Below are 11,788 nucleotides of genomic sequence, written 5' to 3'. Positions count from 1 at the left end.
CATGGAATCAACCCAAATGCCCAACAATGATAGACTGAATAAAGAAAATGTGGTACACATATACCATGGAATATTATGCAGCCATAAAAAGGAATGAGATCATGTCCTTTGCAAGGACATGGATAGAGGTGGAAGCCATTATCCTCAGCAAACTAATGCAGGAACAAAAAACCAAACACCACGTTTTCTCACTTGTAAGTTGGAGCTGAACGATGAGAACACATGGACACAGGGAGGGGAACAACACACACTGGGACCTGTGGGGGATGAGGTAAAGGGAGGGAGAGCATTAGGAAAAATAGTTAATGTATGCTGGGCTTAATACCTAGGTGATGGGTTGATGGGTGCAGCAAACCACCATGGCACATGTTTACCTATGTAACAAACCTGCACATCCTGCACATGTACCCAAGAACTTAAAAATAAAAAAAAAGAATATCTATAAAAACCTATAGCAAACTTTACACTTAATGATAAAACACTGAAAGTGGCCGAGCATAGTGGCTCATGCCTGTAATCCCAGCACTTTGGGAGGCTGAGGTGGGCAGATCACTTGAGGTCAGGAGTTTGAGACCAGCCTGGCCAACATGGTGAAACCCTGTCTCTACTAAAAATACAAAAATTAGCTAGGTGTGGTGGCATGTGGCTGTAGTCCCAGCTACTCAGGAGGCTGAGACATGAGAATCACTTGAACCCAGGAGGCAGAGGTTGCAGTGAATCAAGATTATGCCACTGCATTCCAGACTAGGTGACAGGGCAAGACTGTCTAAAAAAAAAAAAAAAAAGAACACCAAAAGCATTCATTTTAAGATTAGGAACAAGACAAGAGTGCCTGTTCTTCCACTCTTATTCAACATTGGTTGGGTATCCTAACCAGTGTAGTAATGCAAGAAAAAAAAATAAAGAATCAAAAGGAAGAAACAGTCATGTTTACAGATGATGTAATTGTCCATGTAAAAGATTAAATAATAACCTATAAGAGAGTTAATAAAAGAGTTAATAATAAGAGAGTTTAGCAAAGTTGAACAATACGAAATCAATGTATAAAAATCTATTGCATTTCCATTCACTATCAACAAAAAGGAAATATTTAATGAATACATACCATATATAATAGCACCAAAACATATAAAGTCCCTAATAATAAACCTATTAGAAGATGAGCAATACCTTTCTGATAAAATTATAAAACTTCATTTTTAAAAAAAGGCTAAATATCATATTGACAGACTAGAAAATTCAGTATCATAAAAATGTTAATTATCAGGCCAGGCATGGTGGTACGCTTGTAATCCCAGCACCTTGGGAGGCCAAGGCGGGTGGATCACGAGGTCAAGAGTTCAAGATCAGCCTGACCAACACGGTGAAACCCTGTCTCTACTAAGAATACAAAAATTAGCCAGGCGTGATGGCGCACACCTGTAATCCCAGCTACTAGGGAGGCTGAGGCAGGAGAATCACTTGAACCCAGGAGGCGGAGGTTGCAGTGAGCCGAGATTGCACTCCAGCCTGGGTGACAGAGTGAGACCCTGTCTCAAAAAAAATAAAAAAAAAAAGTTAATTCTCATCACACCAATCCGGGGTTTGAATGTAACGCTAATCAAATTCCCAAAAGATACTCTTTTTCAGATCTTGACAACATGATTCTAAAAAAAATATGGAAGAGCAACGGGCTAAGAATAGCCAAGAAAGCAATAAAGAAGAACAAGTTGGAGGTGAAGGGGCTTATCTTACCAGATATCAAAAATTATTACAAGGCTTTAAGATACTGGTATTGGTGAAGGGATAGGCAGTTCTCACACATATGGAAACCTGATATGATGGAGCTGGTATGATAGATCACTGAAGAGGACAGACACCAATAAATACTCCTAGGATAATTGGTTAACTGTATTAAAAAAAATAAAAGCTGCACACAGTAGTGTGCACCTGTAGTCACAGCTACTCAGGAGACTGAGGCAGGAAGATCACTTGAGTCCAGGAGTTCAAAGGCAGCCTGGGCAATGTAACAAGACCTCATCTCAAATAATAATCATAGTAATAATAATAAATTGGACCTCTTTCCTCACACCAATTCCAGGTGGATTATAGATTTAACTGTGAAAGGCAAAATTATAAAACTGTTAGAAGATAATGTGTACTCAAAGTAAGGATTTATTTAACAAGACAGAAAAAGCAGAAGCCATAAAAGAAAATAATAAATCTCAGTAACTTAAAATTAAGAAATTCTATTCAACAAAGGCACAATAAGATGAGTCAAAAATTAAGTCTTCACTGAAAGATCTTTGTAGGTCATATAATTATTAAAGAATTCACATCTAAAATATATAAAGAACTTCTAAAAATAAATAAGTAAAATTCATGGAATCCAGTAGAAAAAAAAATAGGAAACAACAGGCAAAAAAATTAAGTATTTCAGAGAAGGAAGCCAAATAGCTAATGAACATACAAAAATATAATCATATAAATACAAATTAAAATCTCAGTGAAATATTTCACAACAACATATTGTCAAAAATTTTAAAGTCAGACAGCAAGGATTCTCAAGGATGTAGAACAAGAGAACACTTATTTCCACGGAAAGAAGATAAATAAATATAAGCATTTTGGGAATCACTTCATCCTTAGCAGGGTTGAAAAGTACCTTCCTGCAGCCCAGCAATTCCATCTTTAGAGAAGGCTTCCTTGCTCTGAACCAGAGTTGACTGGGCCAGGGGGTGACAGGCTCCAGGGCTATCACTGCCCAGGCCCTGCCTAGTCACCCCAAGGGCCATAGGGAATCAGTATCTCCACACCCCGTAACCCATTTGCAGCACACCAATGTGCAAAGCACATCACTTGAGAAATGCTGCCCTAGAAAAACACTCTCACATGTTCACCATAGGAAATAAGAGACTGCCGGTCACAGTTGTGCAAGCCTGTCATCCCAGCACTTTGGGAGACCAAGATGGGAGGATCGCTTCAGCTCAGCAGTTTGAGATCAGTATAGGTAACGTGGCGAAACCCATCTCTACAAAAAATATAAAAATTAGCTGGGCACAGTGGTGTATGCCTGTAGTCCCAGCTGCCTGGAAGGCTGAGGTGGGAGGATCGCTTGAACCCGGCAAGTAGAGGCTGCAGTGAACCGAGATCACATGGATAACCAGACCCTGGAAAGAAGAGAGGGAGAGAGAGAGAAGGAAGGGAGGAAAAGAGAAAGAAAGAGAGAGAGAGGGAAGGAAAGGAAAGAAAGAAAGAGGCCGGGCGCGGTGGCTCACGCTTGTAATCCCAGCACTTTGGGAGGCCGAGGCGGGTGGATCACGAGGTCAGGAGATCGAGACCACGGTGAAACCCCGTCTCTACTAAAAATACAAAAAAAAAAAATTAGCCGGGCGTGGTGGCGGGCGCCTGTAGTCCCAGCTACTCGGAGAGGCTGAGGCAGGAGAATGGCGTGAACCCGGGAGGCGGAGCTTGCAGTGAGCCGAGATTGCGCCACCGCACTCCAGCCTGGGCGACAGAGCGAGACTCCATCTCAAAAAAAAAAAGAAAGAGAGAGAGAGAGAGAGGGAGGGAGGGAGGGAGGGGAGGAAGGAAGGAAGGAAGGAAGGAAGGAAGGAAGGAAGGAAGGAAGGAAGGAAGGAAGGAAGGAAGGAAAGAAGGAAGGAAAGAAGGAAGGAAAGAAAGAGAAAGATGGAGGGAGGGAATGAAAGAAAGAAGGAATGAAAGAAAGGAAGGAAGGAGGAGGGAAAGGAAGGAAGGGAGGGAGAGAAAGAGAAGAAAGAAAAAGAAAGAAAAGACAAAAGAAAGAAGGAAAGAGAAAGAAAGAAAAAAGAAGAAAAAGGAAGAAAGGAAAAAAGAAAGAAAGAAAGAAAGAAAGAAAGAAAGAAAGAAAGAAAGAAAGAACGAACAGTGGTTCGTACCTGTAATCCCAGCACTTCGGGAGGCCGAAGCAAAAGAATCACTTGACCCAGGAGGTTGAGAGCAGCCTGGACAACATAGCAAGACTCTGTCTCTATTTTTTTTAATTTGGAAAATAAAAATACTAAAATTTTAAAAATAAAAAAAAATAGTCATGAGTCGTGGTGCTCTCCTGTAGCTACTCAGGAGGCTGAGGTGGGAGGATGAGCTTGAACTCAAGAGTTTGAGGCTGCAGTGAGCTATGATCATGCCACTGGACCTTAGTCTGGGCAACAGAACAAGATCCTGACTCCAAAAAAAAAAGAGAGAGAGAAAGACAGGGAGAAATACAGAAAGAATAGAAAACTCTAGAAACAATCAAAATATCCATTAACAGAATAGCCATGTAGCAGAATACAGCAGTAAAAGGAAATAAATTGCAATAACAACATGAATGGATCTGAGGAACATAATGTCCAGCATAAAGAAGTTAAAAAAATATGCAGTATGATACCATGTGTACAATATTGAAGACCAGGCAAAATTAAGTAATATACTTTTAAGAATACAAATATATGTGGGGAAAAAAAACATTTACAAACAAACGAACTGAAAACACATACACAAAGCCAGAGAATGATGTACACAAATTTTACAGGGATGGAAATTTTGTTAGAGGAAGCACGAGCTTCCATCTCCTTATTACCTTCAATACCCATTATTGCCTTTGGGAGTCTGCAAGGGTAATGGTAATATTATTTTCTTATGCTAGGCTTTGTGTGAATGCATGTTCATATATTGTTATTCTCTGTATTTTATAGATTTAATGCTATTTAATGCTTAAAACAAATTATTAATAAAACTCCACAAAGTATTTATACAACTCTACAAAAAAGCCCAGGGTTAGGCCGGATCCAGAGTTGGTTCTTCAGTGGCACAATGACATCATCCAGGATGAAGATCTTCTCCACTCTTCTGCTCACTTTGCAATCCTCAATTTATCAACAGTCTTTCCTTCTGCTCACAAACTGACCACAGAACTTCCAAATGTTACAAAAACCCAGGAATATACCCAGCAAAGAAGGAGGGTCTCCATCCATGCATTTATTAGTGAGACAACCCTTTTACAGAAGACGTCCCCTCAGTGCCATTGACCAGGATTTGGGGCACGTGTCCATTCCTAAACGAATCCTGGGTAAAGAATACTGGATCATCATGACTGGCTTAGAACACTGATTCTCAAAGTTTGGTCCTTGGGCCATCAGCATCAGCATTCCCTCAAAACTTGATAGAAATGCCCTACCCAAGACCTATGGAATCAGATATTCTGGAGGTGCAGCTCAGCAGCCTGTGTTTTAATACATTCCCCAAGTGAATCTCATCCATGCTAGAGTTTGAGAACACTGGCTTAGGCTTAGACTAATTCAAACTTAAACTCTGAAGCTAGAGATATGATCACATTCCTGAGGACACAGGATGGAAAGTGAACGCCTAATCAAACTGTGTCCGGAATTGGTGGGTTCTTGGTCTCACTGACTTCAAGAAGTCAGTGACCCTGGCGGTGAGTGTTACAGTTCTTAAAGGCAGCGTGTATGGAGTTTGTTCCTTCTGATGTTCAGATGTGTTCGGAGTTTCTTCCTTGTAGTGGGTTCGTGGTCTCGCTGGCTCAGGAGTGAAGCTGCAGACCTTCGCGGTGAGTGTTAAAGCTCTTAAGGCGGCGCGTCTGGAGTTGTTCGTTCCTCCTGGTGGGCTTGTGGTCTCGCTGGCTTCAGGAGTGAAGCTGCAGACCTTCGTGGTGAGTGTTACAGCTCATAAAGGCAGTGTGGACCCAAAGAGCGAGCAGTAGCAAGATTTATTGCAAAGAGCGAAAGAACAAAGCTTCCACAATGTGGAAGGGGACCCGAGCGGGTTGCCACTGCTGGCTTGGGCAGCCTGCTTTTATTCTCTTATCTGGCCCCACCCACATCCTGCTGATTGGTAGAGCCAAGTGGTCTGTTTTGACAGGGCGCTGATTGGTGCATTTACAATCCCTGAACTAGACATAAAGGTTCTCCACCTCCCCACCAGATTAGCTAGATACAGAGTATGGACACAAAGGTTCTCCAAGGCCCCACCAGAGTAGCTAGATACAGAGTGTTGATTGGTGCATTCACAAACCCTGAGCTAGACACAGGGTGCTGACTGGTGTGTTTACAAACCTTGAGCTAGATACAGAGTGCCGATTGGTGTATTTACAATCCCAGAGCTAGACATAAAGGTTCTCCACGTCCCCACCAGACTCAGGAGCCCAGCTGGCTTCGCCCAGTAGATCCTGCACCAGGGCTGCAGATGGAGCTGCCTGCCAGTCCCACGCCGCGCCGTGCACCCGCACTCCTCAGCCCTTGGGTGGTCGATGGGACTGGGCGCCGTGGAGCAGGGGGTGGCACTCGTTGAGGAGGCCGGCCACACAGGAGCCCACGGAGGGGATGGGAGGCTCAGGCGTGGTGGGCTGCAGGTCGCGAGCCCTGCCCCATGAGAAGGCAGCTAAGGCCTGGCGAGAAATCGAGCGCAGTGCTGGTGGGCTGGCACTGCTGGGGGACCCAGTACACCCTCCGCAGCCGCTGGCCCGGGTGCTAAGCCCCTCATTGCCCAGGGCCGGCAGGGCCGGCTGGCTGCTCCGAGTGCAGGGCCCACCAAGCCCACACCCACTCGGAACTCCAACTGGCCCGCAAGCGCCCCACGCAGCCCCAGTTCCCACTCACACCTCTCCCTCCACACCTCCCTGCAAGCTGAGGGAGCAGGCTCCCGCCTTGGCCAGCCCAGAAAGGGGCTCCCACAGTGCAGCGGTGGGCTGAAGGGCTCATCAAGTGCCGCCAAAGTGGGAGCCCAGGCAGAGGAGGTGCCGAGAGCGAGCCAGGGCTGTGAGGACTGCCAGCACGCTGTCACCTCTCAAAACGTGGTGCTGTCACAGGAAAGAAAGACGTTTGCCACAGAGTCTCCCTGAAGAATCCTTCAGGACATCAGAAAAGGGTTAGAGGCCTCAAGCAAAGTGAAATGTGACTTGGCTCAGCAGGATGAGAGAAGTTCATTGGAATGGGAAAGAAGGGCATTTCAAAAAGTAGAAAGAAAATGAGAAAGAAAGTCGCTATAGTTCCTTTAGCCCAGAGCCACTTAACTAATTGGGATTCATTTGTTGCAGACAAAGTAAAAATTCATTTCCCAAATGTCAATCTAATAATATAACAGCCCCCAACACCTTCTTTTTCAATTATAAATATGCCTAAAGGGGAATTGTAATGTTAAAGTACCGCAGTGTGAACAAAGCGACTAATTCCCCTGTGGTTATTTTCCATATTTAGATTAACTTAGGGAGACTCTGTATTACCCACGTCAGAATTTCTCTGTATACCTAAATTATCATCACTATTTTCCTCAAACATGTTCTAACAACAATATCTGGGGTCATATTTTTAGGTACTCTGAGGGTTTCCTAATGTGAATAAGAAATGAATATCAAAAGGTGGCAAATAAATAAGTTAAGGACAAATAACAGACCAGAGGGAATATCTGCAACATGTAGAATAGAAAAGAAGTTAATATTCATAATATATACAAAGATCCTACAAATAAGAAAGAAAAAGAAACAAAATTCAATTAAAAATGAGAAAGGATGTAAACAGGTCATCCATTTATTCATTCACTCAACTACTCATTTTTTAAAATTCCATATCATTTGCATCCTGGCTCCACCCTTCCTAGTTGTGTGACCTGGGACAGTTTGTTTAAATTCTCTATGGCTCAGTTTTCCCACCAGCCATAAGCAGATAATAATAACCTACTCCATAGGGTCTTTGTAAGTATCAAAACAGTAAATATATGCAAAGCACAAGAAGCCTCAGAAATGCTAGCTATCAAGTTATTATCTTATATATTATAAGACAAGCACTCTTCTAGGCACGGCAATTCTCAAAAGAAGAAAAATAAATAGAAAATAGCAAACGATGCTTACTATCAACAATATTCACAGGTTTGTGGGGATTTAGCATTCTCATGCTTCATCAGTGTAAACTCAGAGCAAAGACTGTGGAACAAGTGAATAGCATCAACTTTAAATGCACATACAACGTGATGCCAGAATGCTACCCATAGGACTTTACTTGAAGATACTCAAAAAAGCATGAAAATGTTTATCACCACATTTTTATAACAGAAAAGAATACTGGAAATATCCTAAATGTCCATATATGGGGACTGGTAAAAGAAATATGGCACATTTAAATTATCGGAAATCTATTTTTAAAATAAGATAGATGTATATATACTGATATGAAGACATCTTCAAGATATATTAAGTTTTTCATATGAGTGTAACATGATCCTTTTGTGAACATCTTAAAGGGTTTACACATATATTGCATATGCATGAACATTTCTTGGGAAAGAAAATGTCACTGTGGGAAAAAGAACTAAAGATCAGGGATGGTGGGGAGTTATTTCCATTTTTCCTTTTTATACTACTGGAATTTTTCTATAGCTATTCTTTGTAATGTGGTGAGATTATGAGTTGTTTTTTTCTTCTTTACTTTTTCAGGGTTTTTTAAACCTAATACTTAAAAAAAGCACAGGTGCTAATAATTTTTAAGGGTCAGAATTCTCACAATTTTTAAGGGTCAGAAATTCAAGAGTGGCTTATTAGGATGGCAGGATGCTTCTAGCTCAGGATCTTTCATGAGGCTGCAGTCTCAGCTGAAGGCTTGGTTGGGGCCAGAAGACTTGATTGCAAGGTCACCCATGTGTCCATCAGCCAGAGGCCTCAGTTCTTCACCAAGTGGGCCTTTTCATAGGTCTGCTCACAATATGGCAGCTGGCTTTCCCCAGAGCAAGTGTTCTAAGAGAAAGAGCAAGAGAACAACTAGGAAGCCACAGTGGCTTTTATGAAATGGCCTCTGAAGTTATATTCCATCACTTCTGCTTTATTCTATTCATTAGAAGTAAATAGCATCCATGAGTTTGCAGACATTTCAAAACCACAGATGACAGAAGAGGAATATTTATGAGTTAAATACAGAAAGAAAGAGAAGTAGGACTTGATGTATTGAAGTAGATTTATGAAAAGAACACTAACCTTGAATCAGGAGAGCTGGGGTTTATTTCACCACATACAGCAAGTACTTAATAGATGTTTGGGGCCAGGCACAGTGGCTCACGCCTGTAATGCCAGCACTTTGGGACGCAGAGGCAGTCAGGTCACTTGAGGTGAGGAGTTCGAGACCAGCCTGGCCAACATGGTGAAACCCTGTCTCCACTAAAAGTACAAAAATCTGTTGGCTGTGGTGGTGCATGACTTGCATGACTGTAGTTCCAGCTACTTAGGAGGCTGAGGCAGGAGAATCGCTTGAACTCGGGAGGCAGAGGTTGCAGTGAGCTGAGATCGTGCCACTGCACCCCAGCCTGGGCAACAGACTGAGACTCTGCCTCAAAAATAAATAAATAAATAAGTGTTTAGTAAATGTTCTTTAAATGAATGAAGGTGGAAATTACAGCTTTTCTGAGACTGTTTTCAAGTCTTCGGCTATGTGCATAAGAGCAGTTACCACATTACAAAGGCTCTCCAGAGGGTTGGGTGGGATAATGGGTATCAGAGGTCTTTGTAAATTTAACATTTGTAGCCAAATTTTGCAAGGACACAAATTTGGCCCGAGAAAGGAGGAAGAGGCTCTGGCATACTGGAGTCCTTGCCCATGCCAAGGGTCTTTTCTGCCTGGCAGGGTCCCAGGACCTGGGGCAGCGCTCTGATTCCAGCTCCACATCTGAACTCTATCTCAGCCCAGCCCAGACTCCTTGCAATGTCTTACTTCCAGTTGTTGCTAAAAATCTGATGCATTTTATTTTATGACAGCACCAAACTTACTGGTCTTCCCTATCTTGATAAATAGCAACTCGATTTTTCCCATCACTCAGGCCAAAACTTGGAGTCACTGCCAACATCTCTCTCCATATCACTCCTCACATCCAATTGATCAGTAAATCCTTCTAACTATATCCAGCATCCAGCTTATCACACTTCTATCACTACCACGCTATCCAAGCAGTCCCCCCACCCTACCCCCAACCAAACATGTCACCTGGTACACCAACATGATTTCTCTCCAAAGAGAAATCTCTTTTCAACAAGCCATTTGCCTGGATCTAACATCCAAGTCTGGATACAATTTCTGACCCTGCCACCAGTTATCATTCTGCAACATTTTCCACAGATTATATAATCTAATATTATATGATGAGTAGGCATGATGCAGGCCTGGTGGCACCACACTGCAGCCATGTCATAACGACCAGTCTATGAGCATATTTGTCTCCTGCATCACAAGACCCAGGCCTGACTAGGGTCTACCATGGCAAGCAACACCTGGAACTACTAAGCTGTATGTGACAGGAAGGGGAGACCCCGTCAAACGCTGAAGTTTATAAAACAGAAAAAGTGAGTATACATGATCCTCTATGATATAACACCATTGAATTAACCTATCCTGAAACTGCCAGACTTCTTGTATCAGATAATTAAACCCTTATTGCTTAAACCACTTATTAGTTTTTCTGTTGCAGCCAAAAACATCCTTCATCCTTATCAATACATCTGCTATTGGTAAGTGTTCATTAAATGAACAGCTAAAACTAGAAAGGATTATGGCAATTTTTTAAAAAATCAAATACAATTGGTAAGTTAAAATGCAATAATAAAACTATTCCAGAAACACAATAGAGAAATAGGGTACATGATGCTACTAAAAATCTCAGATTAGATAGTCATTAATATTAAATCTAAAGTTCCTGACTCCAGAGGAAAAAAAGAAGAATACTAACATTTTAGGAGAGAAAAACCTTTTCCTGATACTAATCCTACGCGAAATCTACCATGAGAAGATAAGGGATACAGAATAACATAATAGAGGTAATGTTTCTGTGGCAAAGATTGTTCATGCTCACCAAATATCCATGTATTCCATATCCCAGACCCCATGAATCCCAGTGGGATCATGTCACTAATTCTTAACAATGGAATGTGAGCTAAAGTAATGTATCATTTGTGATCCAGGAAGGATGCACTTCTCCACACCTTCTGTATCTCCTGTCCATACAGCTGGAAACAAAATGCTCTCAAGATGACAGTTTCCAAATAAAAGCAACTTGGATCCCTGAGTTGTCACTTGATGGAAAGCCAAGCAGGAGACCAACCCAATCTACATCAGATTGTAATATTAAAAAGAAAGAAATCTTGTTGTGTTAAGCCACTGAGATTTTCGGGTTTATCTGTTCCACTGAATAGCTCAGCTTAGCCTGGCTACTACAGTATCCATCAATAACTTTACACTCTACTTAAGATTTTGGAATCAAGAATGCCATTTGGAAGAGACAGATGGTTGAGGTTTAATTCTTCTAAGTTGAACACATCTTTCCTTTTCATAACAATCCTCAGTTCCTCTTCCAAACACAACGCAGAAATGCACACCATGATTTGGTATCTTCTTGAGTCCAGTAATTATCCTATCGCTCTAAGAGCTGTCCTTTCTCAGGGAACTCTTGTTCACATCCGTTCTGTTTCATCCTTTCAAGGCAGCATTTAAAAAGCTGAAAACAGAGAAAGAAGACAAGGAAAAGTTTAAAACACCAACTTAGTGATGGTAAGAAAAAGAACATCACTGAAAGGTTATATATATATTGGGAGAGTCCTCTTTTTACAGCACTAAAAATCATATCAATTGTATCATTTCAAATGCTCTGGAATTCAGTAATCCATTACTATAAAGAGTGTGCCAAACCAAAAATATCTGAGATCTCCAAATGAGCACTTTCTTGACTAGAAAAATCCCGGGCACCTACATCATCTCAAATGTATAAAAATAAACTATGAAAGAGTAAAATGCTGGGGGAG

General features: G+C 41.8%; 1 long non-coding RNA gene across 1 annotated transcript in view; it reads right to left on the bottom strand.

Annotated features, from left to right (window-relative positions):
* Positions 1-7,530: 7,530 nt before the first annotated feature.
* Positions 7,531-11,788, bottom strand: part of LOC134731521 (uncharacterized) — a 41,326-nt gene continuing 37,068 nt past the window's right edge. The window contains exon 2 of the long non-coding RNA XR_010113845.1: positions 7,531-11,484. This is a non-coding gene — a long non-coding RNA (uncharacterized lncRNA). The remainder of the gene's footprint in view (positions 11,485-11,788) is intronic.

Source organism: Symphalangus syndactylus, chromosome 10 (genome assembly GCF_028878055.3).
Source record: "Symphalangus syndactylus isolate Jambi chromosome 10, NHGRI_mSymSyn1-v2.1_pri, whole genome shotgun sequence".
Lineage (NCBI taxonomy): Eukaryota > Metazoa > Chordata > Mammalia > Primates > Hylobatidae > Symphalangus > Symphalangus syndactylus.
Note: the sequence above shows the minus strand (reverse complement) of the source record. Positions and strands in the feature narration are given on the sequence as shown.